The sequence below is a fragment of the Delphinapterus leucas genome, chromosome 2 (genome assembly GCF_059928025.1).
Source record: "Delphinapterus leucas isolate spDelLeu-1000000601 "Yukka" chromosome 2, BTC_Dleu_Yukka2, whole genome shotgun sequence".
In the NCBI taxonomy this organism is placed as follows: Eukaryota; Metazoa; Chordata; class Mammalia; order Artiodactyla; family Monodontidae; genus Delphinapterus; species Delphinapterus leucas.
Window position 1 is genome coordinate 45,405,940 of NC_143130.1, and position 15,927 is coordinate 45,421,866.

Sequence of the window (15,927 nt, forward strand, 5' to 3'; positions counted from 1 at the left end):
ATCACAAAATAAGTACTGTGAACATTATTGTCTGGGTTTTGCCCTAGCTTTCCAAGATTATCAGCAACCCATAAAGCAGCTGAGGCCTCAGCTGCATAACAGATGGGCAAAGCCCACAGGGGCTGAATGTGGACTTAATACACCGGATGGAGGAAGAAAGGCAGACACAGGAGTTTAAGATTGCCATGGAAACATGCTTCCTGGCTAAATATACATCTTGGTGTCTGACCCATGTCTCAGAGTCTATGATGACCTGTATATGTGGAGTGAGGTCCCACTTTGAGCTCAGCAGTTTCCAAGGAGATGCTGCAGTCCCCAGCAGCCTTTGCCCTCTCCCTTATGACTCAGGAAGACCAGTTGGAGTTGTCCTCACACAGGAACAGAAAAGCCATGAAATATTAATGATTTGTTACTGACTCTGTGGCAAACACTTGGAGAACATCACCTTCCAAATCAATAAGATTTTCACCATGCATAAGAGTGCCCCGAAGTCACATCATTATCCTTCTGGGTACAGAGTGGGAGGCCTAGGAGCACAGACCAGAGGAAGATCCCAACCTGGGAGGGTCATAGTCCCTTTTCTCAATGTTTTTATTGCAGAACAAGTTCAATCAGTGTCAAAGAAGAGGAGCGTGTTACTCATCAAACAACTCAAGACTTGGAGAAGCCCGATAGGTCACTGATTTTTCCACATACAAATGTTAGGAAAAGGGAGGTGGTAGAATTTTAACATATTTTATCTTTGTTTACACGCACTCATTACAGTAAATTTGGAGAGTGCAGAAAGATATTAAAATTATTCAGTAAAAAGTTTTCCCCATTTCCACTCCACAGTGGGGTGGAAAGTTCACAGCGTTTCCATATATCCTCTGCCCCCTCAACATGCATAGCCTCCCCTATTATCAACATCGCCCACCAGAGTGGTACATTTGTTACAGTCAATAATTTACACCGACACGTCACTATAACCCAAAGTCTAGTTTACCTTAGGGTTTACTCGGTGTTGTGTAGTCTATGGGTTTGGACAAATGTATAAAGACATAGGTCTACTGTACGCCTGTCATACAGATTAGTTTCACTGCCTTAAAAATCCTCTGTGCTTTGTCTACTCATCCCTTAATCTTAAGTTACATGTGTCTTTATATTTAAAGTGGGTTTCTTGTAGACAACATATAGCTAAATCTTTTTTATTTTGGCTGCACTACGTGGCTTGCGGGATCTTAGCTCCCTGACCAGGGATGGAACCTGGCCCCTGGCAGTGGAAGCGCGGAGTCTTAACCACTGAACCACCAGAGAATTCCCTTAAGTCTTGTTTTCTGATCCACTCTGTCAAAGTCTATCTTTTAGTTGGTGTGTTTACACCATTGACATTTAAAGTGATTATTGATATAGTTGGATTAATATCTACCATATTTGTTTCTATCTTCTATTCCTTGCCCTTGTTCTTTATTCCTATTTTTGTCTTCCACTCTTTTTCTGTTATTTGTGGTTTTAATTGAGCATTTTATATGATTCCATTTTCTCTCCTTTCTTAGCATATCAATTATATTTCTTCATTTTTGTTTTTAGTGGTTGCCCTGGATAGAATTTGCAATGTACATTTACAGATAATGCAAGTCTACTTTCAAATAACACTATACTGCTTTGCAAGTAGTGCAAGTACCTTATAAAAACAAAATATTCCTAATTCCTTCCTCCTGTCCCTTGCTTGTACCTTATATTACTGCTGTCATTTATCTCACTCATACAGAAGCATATGGAAGTGTATATGCTTATATATACAATTGCATATGCTTATATTGTATGTATAATAAACATACATAATCAAGTACATTGTCGCTATTGTTATTTGTAACAAACTATTATCTGTGAAATCAGTTAAGAATAAGAAAAGTAAGGGCTTCCCTGGTGGCGCAGTGGTTGAGAGTCCGGCTGCCGAGGCAGGGGACACAGGTTCGTGCCCCGGTCCGGGAAGATCCCACATGCCGCGGAGCGGCTGGGCCCGTGAACCATGGCCGCTGAGCCTGTGCGTCCGGAGCCTGTGCTCCGCAACGGGAGAGGCCACAACAGTGAGAGGCCCGCATACCGAAAAAAAAAAAAAAAAAGAATAAGAAAAGTAAAAGTTTTTATTTACCTGCATGTATTACTTCTCTAACGCTCTTTCTTTCTTTATGTGGATCTGAGTTTCTGACCCATATCGATTTCCTTCTGTTGGAGGAGGTCATCCAGAGGATGTGACCACTGGATGATGTGTGAACAGGACCAGGGAAATGGGAGGCTCTTCACCCCACCCCTGTCCTTGGCATGTATGCTCTGCCCACCGTTCCCACAGTGGGAGCCATTTTCAAGGATGTAGCTTTGAGAGTGATCTGTTGCTGAGACCATCTGGACAGTATGTGTGACAGAACCCTGTTCAGGCTTCTATATAAACTTTACGATTATGGTGGGCAGATGTGGAGATGGACTTCTCTTGCGGTGCCCAAGAAAAGCCTCAGACAAGCCTCAAGATAACTTTCTTACCGAGTTAGGTCGCGTGGACCCCTACTTGAGCCCTAGCTGGCCTCAGAGGGGAAGGTTCTTTTTCCATTCAAGTTCGTGCAGCCAAAACCGAAACCAAAGCTGAGATGGAAGCAAGGCAACCTTTATTCAATGGCCAGAGGATGGAGAAGCAGGAACTTAGTTCGCAAATCAACTTCTCGCCCACGGGGATGATTCAGGCAAGATCTTAAGGGCAAGGTTAATGAGGGGGAGGCATATACATTGGTTTTCCGGGAGTAGCTGTGATTCTTCCTGGAACTGGGCTGCCACCTCCTTTCTGCCCTTGTATGGTTGTTGGCATCTGGGTGGGAAGCGGGGTCGAACCATTCTGGTGCGGATGGCTGAGATCCTAGTATTATAATGAGATGGTAATGAGCTGCAGGGCGGCTTTGTCGCGCTTGTGAAGCTGAACCAGCTTGCCGCAGTTTTCCTGTGGATGGACTCTTGTTCCTGCGCTCTGAACACAGCCAGAGGATATGGTTAGTTGTGGTTTTCTGCCAGTTTACCTGGAGGGAGGGGCCGGGGTATGGTTCTGGGGTCACAGCCTTGGTACCAAGTTCCCGTGCTTGTTAAACCTACCGCCTACCAGACTGGAGTGCCTGCCTCTTCCTTCCGTCTCTCCTCACCCTCTGTGTCCGAGGGCCCCTTTCAGATTTCACCCGGGAAGCTCCAGGTTGTTGGTTTTGAACAAACACCTTCTCTCTGAAGAACTTCTTTTAACATTTCAAAGCAAGACTGCTGGCAACACATCCTCTCAATTTTTTGTTTGCCTTAGAAAGTATTTTTGGTAATTCCCTGGTGGTCCACTGGTTAGGACAACGAGCTCTCACTATTGAGGACCCGGGTTTGATCCTTGGTTGGGGAACTAAGGTACCACAAGCCGTGTGGTGTGGACAAAAAGAAAAAGAAAAAGAAAAAGGTATTCTTCACTTTTGCAGGGTAACTTCTTAGAATACAGAATCCTAGGTTGGCATTCATTTTTTTCTCTCAACACTTCAAATATTTCACTCCATGCTCTTCTTGCTTGCATCATGGTTTCTGAAGAAAAGGTGGATGTAATTTTTATCTTTGCTCCTCTAGAGGGAAGGCATTTTTTCCCTCTGGCTCCTTTTAAGATTTTTATCTTTGATTTTGTTCAGTTGGAATATTATATGCCTAATAACCCCCGCCCCCACCCCCATCCCCCGCTGTTATCCTGTCTGTTCTCTAAGCTTCCTGTATCTGCTATTTGGTAGCTGTCATTAATTTAGGGAAATTCTCAGTCATTATGGTACCAAGTCCAGGTTTGCTCTGCTCGCTGCCCGACAGGCCAATATATTGTGGGATGAGTTGGAGCAAGGAATGATGACTTTATTCAGAAAGCCAGCAGGCCCAGAAGATGGCAGACGAGTGCCTCAAAGAACCATCTTCCCCCAATCAGAATTCCGGCTCCTTTTATATAGAGGAAGGGGAGGGGGAGGGGCCCACCGCAATGTCACCCATTGGTGGGAGCAGGACCGCTAACAGCCAATCCCAAACGGCCTGCGCTAAGGGCCGCGTGCGCCCGCCCCACCCCTATTACAATCATTGCTTTGAATATTTCTTCTGTTCCTTTCTCGCTTCTCTTCTTGGTATTCCCATTACTTGGATGTTATACCTTTTGTAGTTGTCCCACAGTTCTTGGATCTTCGGTTCCGTTTTTTTGTCTTTTTTTTCTCTTTGCCTTTCAGTTTTGGAAGTCTCTATCATCACTCTCAGAGGTTCCTTCCTCAGCCCTGTCCGGTCTACTAGTGAGCCTATCAAAGGCATTCTTTATCTTTATTACAGTGTTCTTGATTTCTAGCATTTCTTTTTGATTCTTTCTTAGAATTTCCATCTCTCTGCTTACATGATCCATTTGTCTTTCACGTTGTCTACTTTTTTCCATTAGAGCCCTTATCATGTTAATCGTAACTGTTTTAAATCCAATATCTGCGAATTTCAACATCCCTGCAATGTACGAGTGTGGCTCTGATGCTTGCTCTGTCTCTTCAAACTGCCTTTTGCCTTTCAGTGTGCCTTGTAATTTTTTTGTTGAAAGCTGGACATGATATACTGGGTAGAAGGAATGGCAGTAAAGAGAACTTTGGTGATGTGGTGGTGAGGTGTAGGGGTAGGGGAGGTGTTCTGTGGTCCTGTGATTAGGTCTCAGGCTTTCCGTGAGGCTGTGCTCCTTGGCTGTGAACTTTGCAAGTGCCTCTCAGTCCCAGCCCTCTTAAGTGGGGGTGGGGGCCTTAGGAGGGACTGGAGGGAGCTAGAGTTGGGTGTTTCCCTTCCCCTGGGCTAGTTAGGCTCTGACAAAAACCCAATAGGTTCGGCTCTGGCAAGGTAGTTTCTCTTGAGGGCAGGCCTTGTTAAGAAGAATAGAATGCTCTGGCATTTTTCAAAACAGCCACTTTCCCCCTCCTCCTACAGGAAGCATGAGTGGATTTTTCTCCGATCTTCACTGTGAGAACCCGGTCAAGCCTCTGGAGGCAAAACTCACACCAATGTGGGGACCCCCTAAGGCTGGGTCCCCCTGGAGTTTTTTATCTCACAGATGGGTCCACACTGAGCCTCCAGCAATTCATCAATTATAGTTCAGGTTTTCCAGCCCCAGCACTGGTTCCTGTGGAGGTTTCTACTCAAGCGTTTCTGCTTCAGTAAATTGTGATTCTCTGTATCTGCATGTCTCTCCAATGCTGGGAGCAGCAATTTGTCCTGTGACCTCACTTCTTTTATGAATCTAAGAAGAGTTGTTAATTTTTCAGTTTGTTCAGCTTTTCACCTGTTAGAATGGAGTGGTGACTTCCAAACTCCTTTTATGCTGGACTGGAAACTGGAAGTCTCAGAAATGTATTTTTAAAGTGTCTGTAGACATCCTTACAAGATGTGAACATTGTTAACAATCTTGATGCTTTTCCATGTATATGCATATAGATGCATATTGTGTGTGCATATCACTTCTACATACATATACAATATATACTACTGCTTTCACAGAATTTTACTGAAGTTTGTACAGCTTTGTATTCAGATTTCATACTTCATTCCCATTTGTATTTTTCTATGTCATTAAATAATCTCGTTAACAGGAGTTAACATTCAATTATATAGGTGTAATTAAAAGATGAGGCATGGTAGAAAACTCATCTGTGACATCAAGGAAAGTTGGCTATGAAAAAAGGGTCAATTATCCATGAAATTTTAAGATGACATAAAATTATTTTAGTTCAGTTAAATAGTACATATTGAATACTCCGGCCCTGTCATCTGCATTGAGGATACAGACATGAAGAGAACATAGAGTTTGGCTTGAGGGGCATATACCTAGTTAAGGAGAAGACTGAAAAAGAGAGAATGATAACAAAAATGGTAAGTGCCTGGGTATACATGTGTATATATGGTATCCAGATGGACAGGATATTTGGGGATGAAAGGACAAGCACTTCACCCAGCTTGGGTGGCTTCCTTAAGTTGGGAACACATGAGCTGAGTTTTTTTTGTGTGTGTTCACATTTAGTTTTATTATAACAAAGCAACTTGTACACTTTTAACGTTTAAAACTGAGCATCATCTTTCCTTTCCAGTGAAACAAAAAGAAAAATTTAAAAATAAACAGGAACAAAATTACAATAAAAAATGTCAATTGCAAATAAGATCCTACAGGTTCTGCTGATTCGCCCATCGAGTGGCAGGGCTCAAGTCATCATTAGGAGAGAATTTTATTTTAAAAATGTCATCTTAAACTGCGAGGATGTCCATTAAACATCACAATTAAACATGCCAAAGGAAAAGCCATGTTGTCAAAATGCCCACTTAACCCACCCAAACCTCTCAAACCCACCCTTTGCTGACCTTCTATAACCCCATTTTTTAAAGTTTTTTTTCTTTTTTTAAACAAGAGAAAGTAGACAGATACATGTTGGTAAATGCTAACTGTCCATATTCACATAGAGACACAGTGTAATCTCTGAGCCCAGTATACAGAGAAAGGAGGAAAAAAGCTAGAATTCTATGTACTACTACACAGGGGCCTAGCACCCTCCAGCTTCCAGCAGAGCTAAAGGAGCAGGAGGTTTTTCTTTTTTCCCACAGAGCATGGTGGTGTTGATTCCATAAAGTTTTTGTTGAGACAGGAAGGGATAAAAATGAACTTGGAACAGAAAGGGGTAGAGATTCTTTACCCACTGAATTCTGCTCAAGGTATTTCCCCCCCAAATAAGTTGTGAGCCATGGTATAAAGGAGAAAAGAGACCTCAAAAACGGGGCAACTGAGCACAAGAGGAGGAGGAGGAGAAAAAAACAAAAAGACTGCAACTTGCTCCCAGGGACTGGAGAAAATTAAAAAAGGAAGGTTGGAATCCATCAGTGTTCCATTAGTCATCTTCTCCTTCATCTTCCTCTCCTCCCTCCCCCTCATCATATCTTCATCTTCTTCACCTTCATCCTCATCCCATTCTTCATCAATATCTTCCAATCCTTCTTCCTCTTCGTCATCATCGTCATCTTCTTCTCCTTCCCCTTCCTCATCATCCATGCCCGGAACCAAGTAGTATTGTAATGGATTTGGCCAAATACCATCTTTGATGACCTCTCCTAACTCATCTGCACCTGCATCAGAATGATCAGTAAACCAGGTGAAGAAGCTTTCTGGGTCTTCATACTGTCTCTTCCTGCTGGCTTTATTCTGCGTTTGACTTGAACGTTTTGTCAAATCCTTTCCGGATTTCCATTTGATTTCAGTGGACTTTGAAGATGGATCACCACTCTCATTCAGATGAAATTCTTTGGAGAGAACTTTATTTTCAAAGTAAGGGTTTTCATCAAAATAAAAATCTATTCTGTAACCTGATTTAATATCTTCAAATTCTGTCACTTCGACTCTTGTCAAATAACGCAGCGCCCTCCCCAAGCAGTGCAGACACTTGTGGATGGTTAGCAAACGTTGCTCCCCCCAAATTTGGGATATTGGCGATCAATTCCGACCTCTTCTGAAAAAATGGTTGGCGGAGTTTGTTATATTTCTGTTCTACTTTCAAAATCTCCTCACTGGCTTGTTCGTTAAGTCTGTCTATTTCATTTTGTACTTCATCAATATGTTCAATTGCTTCTTGCTGTTCTTTTTCTGAGGTCTCCTCGGCCCCGTCGTGGTTGGAGTTGAGCACCTTTTTACTGACTTCGGCCGCGGGCGCCGACACGGTGCTGCTCCGCGGTCCGGGGGGCGGGGGGAGCGAGGAGGGCAGAGAAGGGAAGGCAAAGGGGGCGGGCCGCGGCTTCCCCTCACGCCACACGCGCGGGCGCCCGCTCCGTCCGGCCGCCTCCTCCCCGCGCTCGCTCGCTCGCTTTCCCTCCCCCTGGCTCGCGCGCGCTGCCCTCGCGGCCTGAAGACGAGGGAGGGGCTGAGGCTGCGTGCCGGGCTCCCGCTTACTGAGGGGAGGCGGCGGCGGGCAGGTAGGCGGCCCTGTGCTCCCTCACTCACGTTCCGCGCTCCAGCTCGCGGCTCCAGCTCCCCGAGCCGCCTCCTCCTCAGCTTCCTCCTCACGGCGAGGGGCGGGCGGCAGAGCCATGAGCTGAGTTTTTAACGCTGATAAGTATTCAGCCAGATGAAGGAAGTCTTAACGGAGGTAACAGCTGGGCAGAGCTGGAGGCATGGAACCAGGCAGGGTACTGGATGGCAGTACCATGAAGATTGACGGGGCACTGACAGACGAAAAGTTAAGAACTGGGTTAGTAGGAGTTATTATTTTCATTTTGGGTTCAAAGTCTTGTGTTTTCCTGAAAAGAGAATAGAAACTCATGGTTATAATTCTATGTAAAAGCATAGCCCACTGCATGTCAGTCCCTGGTGAAGCCAAGCCTTACCAATCAGACTATGGCCCAGGAATCCTCTTTTAGAAGGTATGGGACAAGGGTCAGTTTTTTTTTTTTTTTTTTGCGGTACGCGGGCCTCTCACTGTTGTGGCCTCTCCCGTTGCGGAGCACAGGCTCCGGAAGCGCAGGCTCCGCGGCCATGGCTCACGGGCCCAGCCGCTCCGCTGCATGTGGCATCTTCCCTGACCGGGGCACGAACCCGTGTCCCCTGCATCGGCAGGCGGACTCCCCACCACTGCGCCACCAGGGAAGCCCACAAGGGTCAGTTTTTATAGGATTTTCATGAAACGTAGAATTTAAAATGAAAGTTTTGTACTTGAAGAAGATAAATTTCATTTATCTGAAAAATTTATTTACCTGGCTTCCATAGAAACAGAGCTTTCATTTTCTTAAAATTAGAAAAATGTTGTATAACAGTAAATATTGAACATAACCTCAATATAGAAAATGCGAGCATCTCTGCTTGAAACAAGGCTGTGTGTGTATGTGTGTGCGTGCGTGTGCGTGTACCGAAGCATCCAGAACTCAAGTGGTGTAGCGTGTCCTTTACCTGGAGGACTAGAGCTACAGGACACAGTTTACAAAGTATTGACTTAGAACAGAGAACTATGAGAGATGAAGGAACTTACAGATGATTTAATGAATTGTCCAGACACTTCATGTTAGAAATAAGAATTCTAAGAGTTGGCAAGGCATTGTAACTTTTTTTTTCCCCAGGGAATGAGACCAAATGATGTGTCAGGCACTTCTAAAAATTCTGATGACTTAATTTCACCACATGCTTTCTTTTCCCCAGAAAGGAACTTGACATAATGGGACCATCTTGGGCCTCAATTCAGGAAATTTAATAAAATACCAAGTATAAAATTTGTTATTTTTGGAGCACTTTCTGTATATCCTATACTGTGAAAGCATTTTCTATTCATTATCTTAAATTTTTAAAAGATTGTGATAAAATACATATAACAAATTTTTCATCTTAACCACTTTTAAGTATACCGTTTAACAGCATTAGGTAATTCACATTGTTGTGCAACCATCACCACCATCCATCTCCAGAACTCTTTTTATCTTGCAAAACTGAAACTCGGTACCCATTAAGGAACAACTCCCATTCCCCTCCTGCCAGCCCCTGGCAACCACCATTCCACTTTCTGTCTCTATGAACTTGACTACTCTTGGTACTTTATATAACTGGAATTATACAGTATCTGTCCTTTAGTGGCTGGCTTATTCCACTTAGCATAATATCCTCCAAGTTCATCCATGTCGCACCATGTATCAGAATTCCCTTCTTTTTAAGGCTGGATAATATTCCATTGTATGTATATACCACCTTTTGCTTATCCATTCATCTGTCGATGAACACTTGGGTTGCTTCCTGCTCTTGGCTATTGTGAATAATGTTGCTATAAACGTGTTTAAAAACATCTCTTTAAGTCCCTGTTTCTAAGTTTTTAGGCATATACTCATAAATGGAATTTCTGGATCAAATGGTAATCCTATTTTTAATTTTTTAGAGAACAACCTTACTGTTTTTCATAGCAGCAGCACCGTTTTACATTTTCACCAATAGTGCACAGCAGTTCCAGCTTCTCTACATCCTTGCCAACGCTTGGTATTTTGTTTCATTTTGAAAATAATAGCCATCCTAATGGGTGTGATGTGGTATCTTATTGTGGTTTTGATTTGCACTTCTCTAGTGATTAGTGATGTTGAGCACCTTTTCATGTGCTTACTGACATTTGTATGTTTTCTTTGGAGAAATACCAATTCAAGTCCTTCGTCCATTTTTCAATTGGGTTGCTTTTGTGGTTGTTGTTGTTGAGCTGTAAGGGTTCTGCATGTATTCTTGATACTAACCCTTTATGAAATAGATCACTTGCAAATATTTTCTCCCATTCTCTGGGCTGCCTTTCCACTCTGTTGATTGTGTCCTTTGATGCACGGAAGCTTTTAATTTGATGTAGTCCAGTTAATCTTTTTTTTTTTTTTTTTGCTTTTGTTGCTTTGTTCTTTTCGTGACATATCCAAGAAATAAGCGCCAAATCCAATACCATGAAACTTTCCCCCTCTGTTTTCTTATGATAGTTTTATAGGGTTCACTCTTATATTTAGGTCTTTGCTCCATTTGGAGTTAATTTTTGTAAATGGTGTAAGGTAAGGGTTGCACTTCATTCTTTTGCATGTAGGTATCCGGTTTTCCCAACATCATTTGTTGAAGCCACGTGACTTTCTTAAAGCCACACAGATAGATGGTAGCAAAGATGGGTCCAAACCCCAGTTCCTTGTTTCCAAGCTTTTAGGACTTCCCCTCTATTCTCTGTCAGTGCCCCATTGCCCACTGTTTTAGGTAACTGAGGTATTACTATCATCACACAGAGGTGTGATGGAGCTTACACTCTGAATGCGCTTGCATTTTAAAGGAATAATTTGTTGCCCATAATATTTTTAAATAAAGAGATCAACCCCTGCTCCCTGCTCAAACGGTCATCCAGTTTCCCCCCTACTTCACCATTCTACTGAGTTTGGAAAGGAGGCAAAGAAAATCACAAAAATAGTCACTTGTCATTTGTACTTTACTTCACATAATTATCCTTACTAAATCACGGGGCCCCTTAAGCACCAAGCATCTTTCCACAGGGAAAGAAAATAGTCTGCTCAATGAGCTGTAAATATTTGAAAATATGAATTATGAAATGATTAATATGAGGTCCAAACTTAGCTAACTTAATTTCTATACTACATTCTATCTACTGAGACTCTCTTTGATCATGATTCTTGTTTGATTCATAGCTAAACTGTCTTCTATCTAATTTTCTTTGCAGCAGTTGGAACTTAATATATCTCAGAGGGAAAGATTTATGAGTAAAAATCATAAGAGTAAAAATATTTAAAAATCACTTTCAAAATGTGTTAAACAGGACAAATTTCATTCTGTGTAAGTCTGTGTAACTCTATGTATATTGGGTCTCACAGAGTCCAGACTTCGCCTGGTGTTGTATTTAAAGAAACATAACCTAGAAATGAAAAGTAATTAGAATATTCCAATGTTATCACTCATATGCCTATTGATTAACACCAAAGTAGATTCAATTCATCACCTACATTTCTTTCGGTCTATGGCTCTTTCACACTTTGCAACTGTCCTTCCAGCTGAATCAAATGTCCTCCCTAACACCTATCCAGTGACCTTTTATATTTTACTCCTCCATTTCCTTCTAGAATCCATTTTCTTCCTCAGGTATTTCCTTCTTCAAAGACTGTACTGCTTTGCACAATAAAGGCGATAGGAATGAACACCTCTCATCACCTTCACCCTCACCAATGATGGGCCACCATCATTCCGGCCCAAATTGCTACATCAACATCTAAATGGTCTCCTTGCTTCCACCGCAGCCCCTTACAGAAACCAGATGATCCTTAAAAAATATATGTTGGTCTGGTCTTACCTTTCCTTCTCCCCTGAGTTTACTGTCTGTTTCCCCTACTAGACAGTACTCCTTGATGGTGGGGAATTTTGTCTGTTTCCCTGCTGTATCCCCAGGGAAGACAACAATGATGACAGGTAGATGAGAGGCACCCTAAATTTGTTGAGTGAAAAACTGAGCTTATTAACAAACTTCTTACTTCTTTTGTAAATACTGTTTTTTTTTTTCTGTAGAGAATCCTCTCTTAAAAGTTGGCATGATTTAGGCTTCATATTACAGAAAAGACAGCTTGCTTTATTTCACATAAATGAGTAGCTTATGTACATTTTGAACATGGCCAATACGATACCAATAAGGCTTCACAACCGATGACGTGAGCAAATCCTATACGCAAGGAAAACAAATTCTATATCTCTGGCTGCTTTCCTACCACTACCTGACATGTCACAATTCATAAATATATATATATATATATTTTTTTCTAGTAGTTTTCTTTTAATAAAGGGGGGACTAAGAAGAAAGAAGTGGCTTAAAAAATAAGGAAGTTAATGTGTTCCCATTACTGGAAATACAGAGGTAGCCAGATTCTAGCAGCTGGATGATGGCCTTGAGCTTGAAGGTGCTTTTCATGTCTCTCTCTGACAACTGGTACTATGTGTGGACACCTCCTGTGCCCCACCTCATATCCTCTGAGTCCACCTTTAATCTAGCCATGGATGCAGGAGTCAGTTCTGCCCAAGTGTATAAGCACCTTGCCTCAGCTGCACAGTGTATTTTTTACTTTCTGCTTCTCTGATACCAGATATGGGACTCTTCTGGGAACAAGCTTGTCCAACTAGTGAACCAGTGAATGGTCCAGTCACAGAATCATCACTTCTTTTGTGAAGCCTCTGTGAGGCAGCTAAACCAACTGGAGGACCAGCTGGACACTTTTGCATATGCAAATGTGCAAGTGTGAAATTAACCTTCAGTGCTCCAACCTTTGACCAACAGGAGATGGAAACTGGCAGATAAGCGTTTCACTCCTCCAATGCTTGGGTGACATTTCTCAGTCCAATTCTATACAATTTCTCAGAGCTTCCCAGCAGGACCAATGTCCAGTTGCCAAAAACAGTGACTAGTTTGATACTGTACCCTTGAATTTACTTTTCTATTTCATTCTTCAGAGTCTCCCTACTCTTGTTCCCTGGGCTCATTTACCAAAATAAACTACCTACGTGTAAACCCTTGCCTCAGGCTCTGCTTTCAGGGGAAAACCTAGGCTATGACAGCTGGCACCATAAAGGGCCCTGGAAACGAGTCACTCAGGATGGATCCTATGACTGCATCATTCACTGGTCAGATGGCAATGAGGACCCCATTGTTGGTAGAAAGTAGGATGGTGCTAGGCCTTGGCATTCAGCATCATTATGACTAGTAAAACCTTCTATGATGGAGAATTGGGATGAAGAGCAGGTGGAAGGTGAAACACTGGCTTAAGTGAGGGAAACCTAGGTTAAGACAGTAAACTTTGTGTTCATGCTGGTCCTCTTCATGGTTGTAAAATGGCTGCTGATAGCAAACAGGGCTATTTAATGATTCCTCATTCATGTCCAGAAGAGAAAAAGTGATTTTTTCTTTAGTGTGATCTTGTGGACCTCCTTGAGCCAATTTCTGCTGCAAAGAAATGCTGTTAGGCTTGAGTTTCTGGATGGATCTTGGGCCAGGGCACTGGAAATTATTTACTGGAATTACTGACTGGGTTTACTTAGGTCATTCATGGGCCACTTATGGGGTTCACATCTTTTCCAAATGTTTCCAAACATAGTCTCGAAGGAGACTAGATTGGATGTTAGAGGATCACCTACAATATTCACTACACCCTTCTTCTCCTGGTCCCTTTGATGAACTTCTCATCTTCCTTGGGAAACTTGTTTAACCTCTCTGTGTGTCAGTATTCTCATAAATAAAAAGGTATTTATTTTGAAGAGTTGTCGTGAAGATTAAATAAGTTAGAACACCTAAGTGGCCTAGAATAGTGCCTGGCACATAATAGGCACTCAATAATGTCAGCTATTATTAATATTGTTGAACATATAAATGTGTGTATATACATTCACATATATATTAGTATATTTAAAACACATTTTATATTTATCTGTTGCTGGATTTCACTTCCAGTCATCTCTGTGTTTCCAGTGCTTGAAGTGAAAAAAGATCTGCTGAATGAATGAACAAATAGAATATATGTCATATACATATCTGGAAGGGAGAGATTGCTATGGAGAGCTGGGGGAGGAAGTAAGGTGGTCTTGGCAGGTTTACTGGAAGAAGTGGAATCTCAGCAGGCACATGAAGGATAAATTAGCTTTTTATAAGGTTGAGGATTAGAAACAATATTAGTATGAGGAATTGTGTGTGTAAAGATACAGAAGAGAAAATAAGTACAAAATATTTGAGGGAACAGACCGATTTGGGTAGAATGGAAGGTGTGGCAATGGGCATGAGGAGGGATAAGACAGGACAGCTAGTTTGGAACCAAGACTATTCCAATAGGAGAAGAGTGATTTTATGGAAAGAACCCAAGCTTTGGAATTTTACCATGATTTGACTCTTAACCCTATTGCTTACTGGTTGTGTGGCCTTAGACATATTACCTGACCATTCTAAGCTTGTTTTTTTTTTTTAATTTGGAAAATGAAAATAAAATGCATAAATTGCAGTGTTTTGGGGAAAATAGCAAAAATATATATAGAATGCCTTTCAAATGGTAAGCACATGATAAAAGCAGCTGTTAAATTGATTGTTATACTGGCAGGTAGTGTTAAATTTTTTTTTTTTAATACAGGAAGGGTGGCATTTTAACATCGTTTGATAGTAGTATAATTGAACCATCAAAATTTACAGAGTGCTAAAATCCAGGAAATGAACCAGCAAGTCTGGCAGACACGGCCAGTGCATGGAAATCACTGCTTTCTTTGGTTAATTGGGAAGCAGCAGAAGGTAATGGAAATATTTAAAATCCTGTGATAGAATTTTGTGGATTCCTTTTTTAGATTTAGTTTTAAAATTCTGCTTTCAGGCAGACAATTGCTTTCTTTATGGAATTGTTTGGTTTTTCTGCAGTATCAGGTGACACTTTCCTTTCTAAAAGCCAACAATCAAGTCTTTCTCAGTAAGTTCATATATTGACTTTTGCCATGGTCAAGTCCGAAGTTCTTCCCTGTCAGTAGAGTGAGTGGAAGAGATTCTGATTCTTTTGCATCTTAATTATTTCTACTGATAAAGCTGTAGCTAGAAGAGACTTTATCATTATTACATTATTCTTAGGCAAAGGCCCACAAAGAGTAAACATCAGTATTATAAATAAATTCATTTTTATCATTTTTTTAAGGTTCTGCATTTATATCATATGATATTTGTCTTTGACTTACTTCACTTAGTATGATTATCTCTAGGTCCATCCATGTTGCTGCAAATGGTATTATTTCATTCTTTTTAATGGCTGGGCAACATTCCATTGTATATATGTAACAGAAACAGACTCACAGACTTAGAGAACAAACTTATGGTTACCAGGGGGAAGGAGGGGGGGAGGGATAGATTGGGAGGTTGGGATTGACATGTACACACTGCTATATTTAAAATAGATAACCAACAAGGACCTACTGTATAGCACAGGGAACTCTGCTCAATATTCTTTAATAACTTAAATGCGAAAAGAACTTGAAAAAGAATAGATACATGTATATGTATAATGGAATCTCTTTGCTGTACACCTGAAACTAACAGAACATTGTAAATCAACTATATTCCAATATAAAATAAAAATAAAATAAGAAAAACATTAAGTGAAAAAGAAAAGGGTGAACACCAGTGCTTTTCAGAATGTGCTGGTTTTATAGCTTCAGTTGTGACTCACCCTTTGCAGCCACAAACCACCGGCTGCCTGATGCCCTCTCAGCTCTCATTTTGGTATTCTTTGGACCTTTTAAAACACAAATTGATGATGGATTTTCCCATTTCTACTCTAATTACCTTAACCTTTGCTATTCTAGGCAAGCAGTTTAGGAGTCCACTGCACTTACATTCCAAAAATGAAAATATA

General features: G+C 41.5%; 1 pseudogene; it reads right to left on the reverse strand.

Annotated features, from left to right (window-relative positions):
• Positions 1 to 6,807: 6,807 nt before the first annotated feature.
• LOC111187358 (protein SET pseudogene) lies at positions 6,808 to 8,105 on the reverse strand (annotated as a pseudogene).
• Positions 8,106 to 15,927: the final 7,822 nt, after the last annotated feature.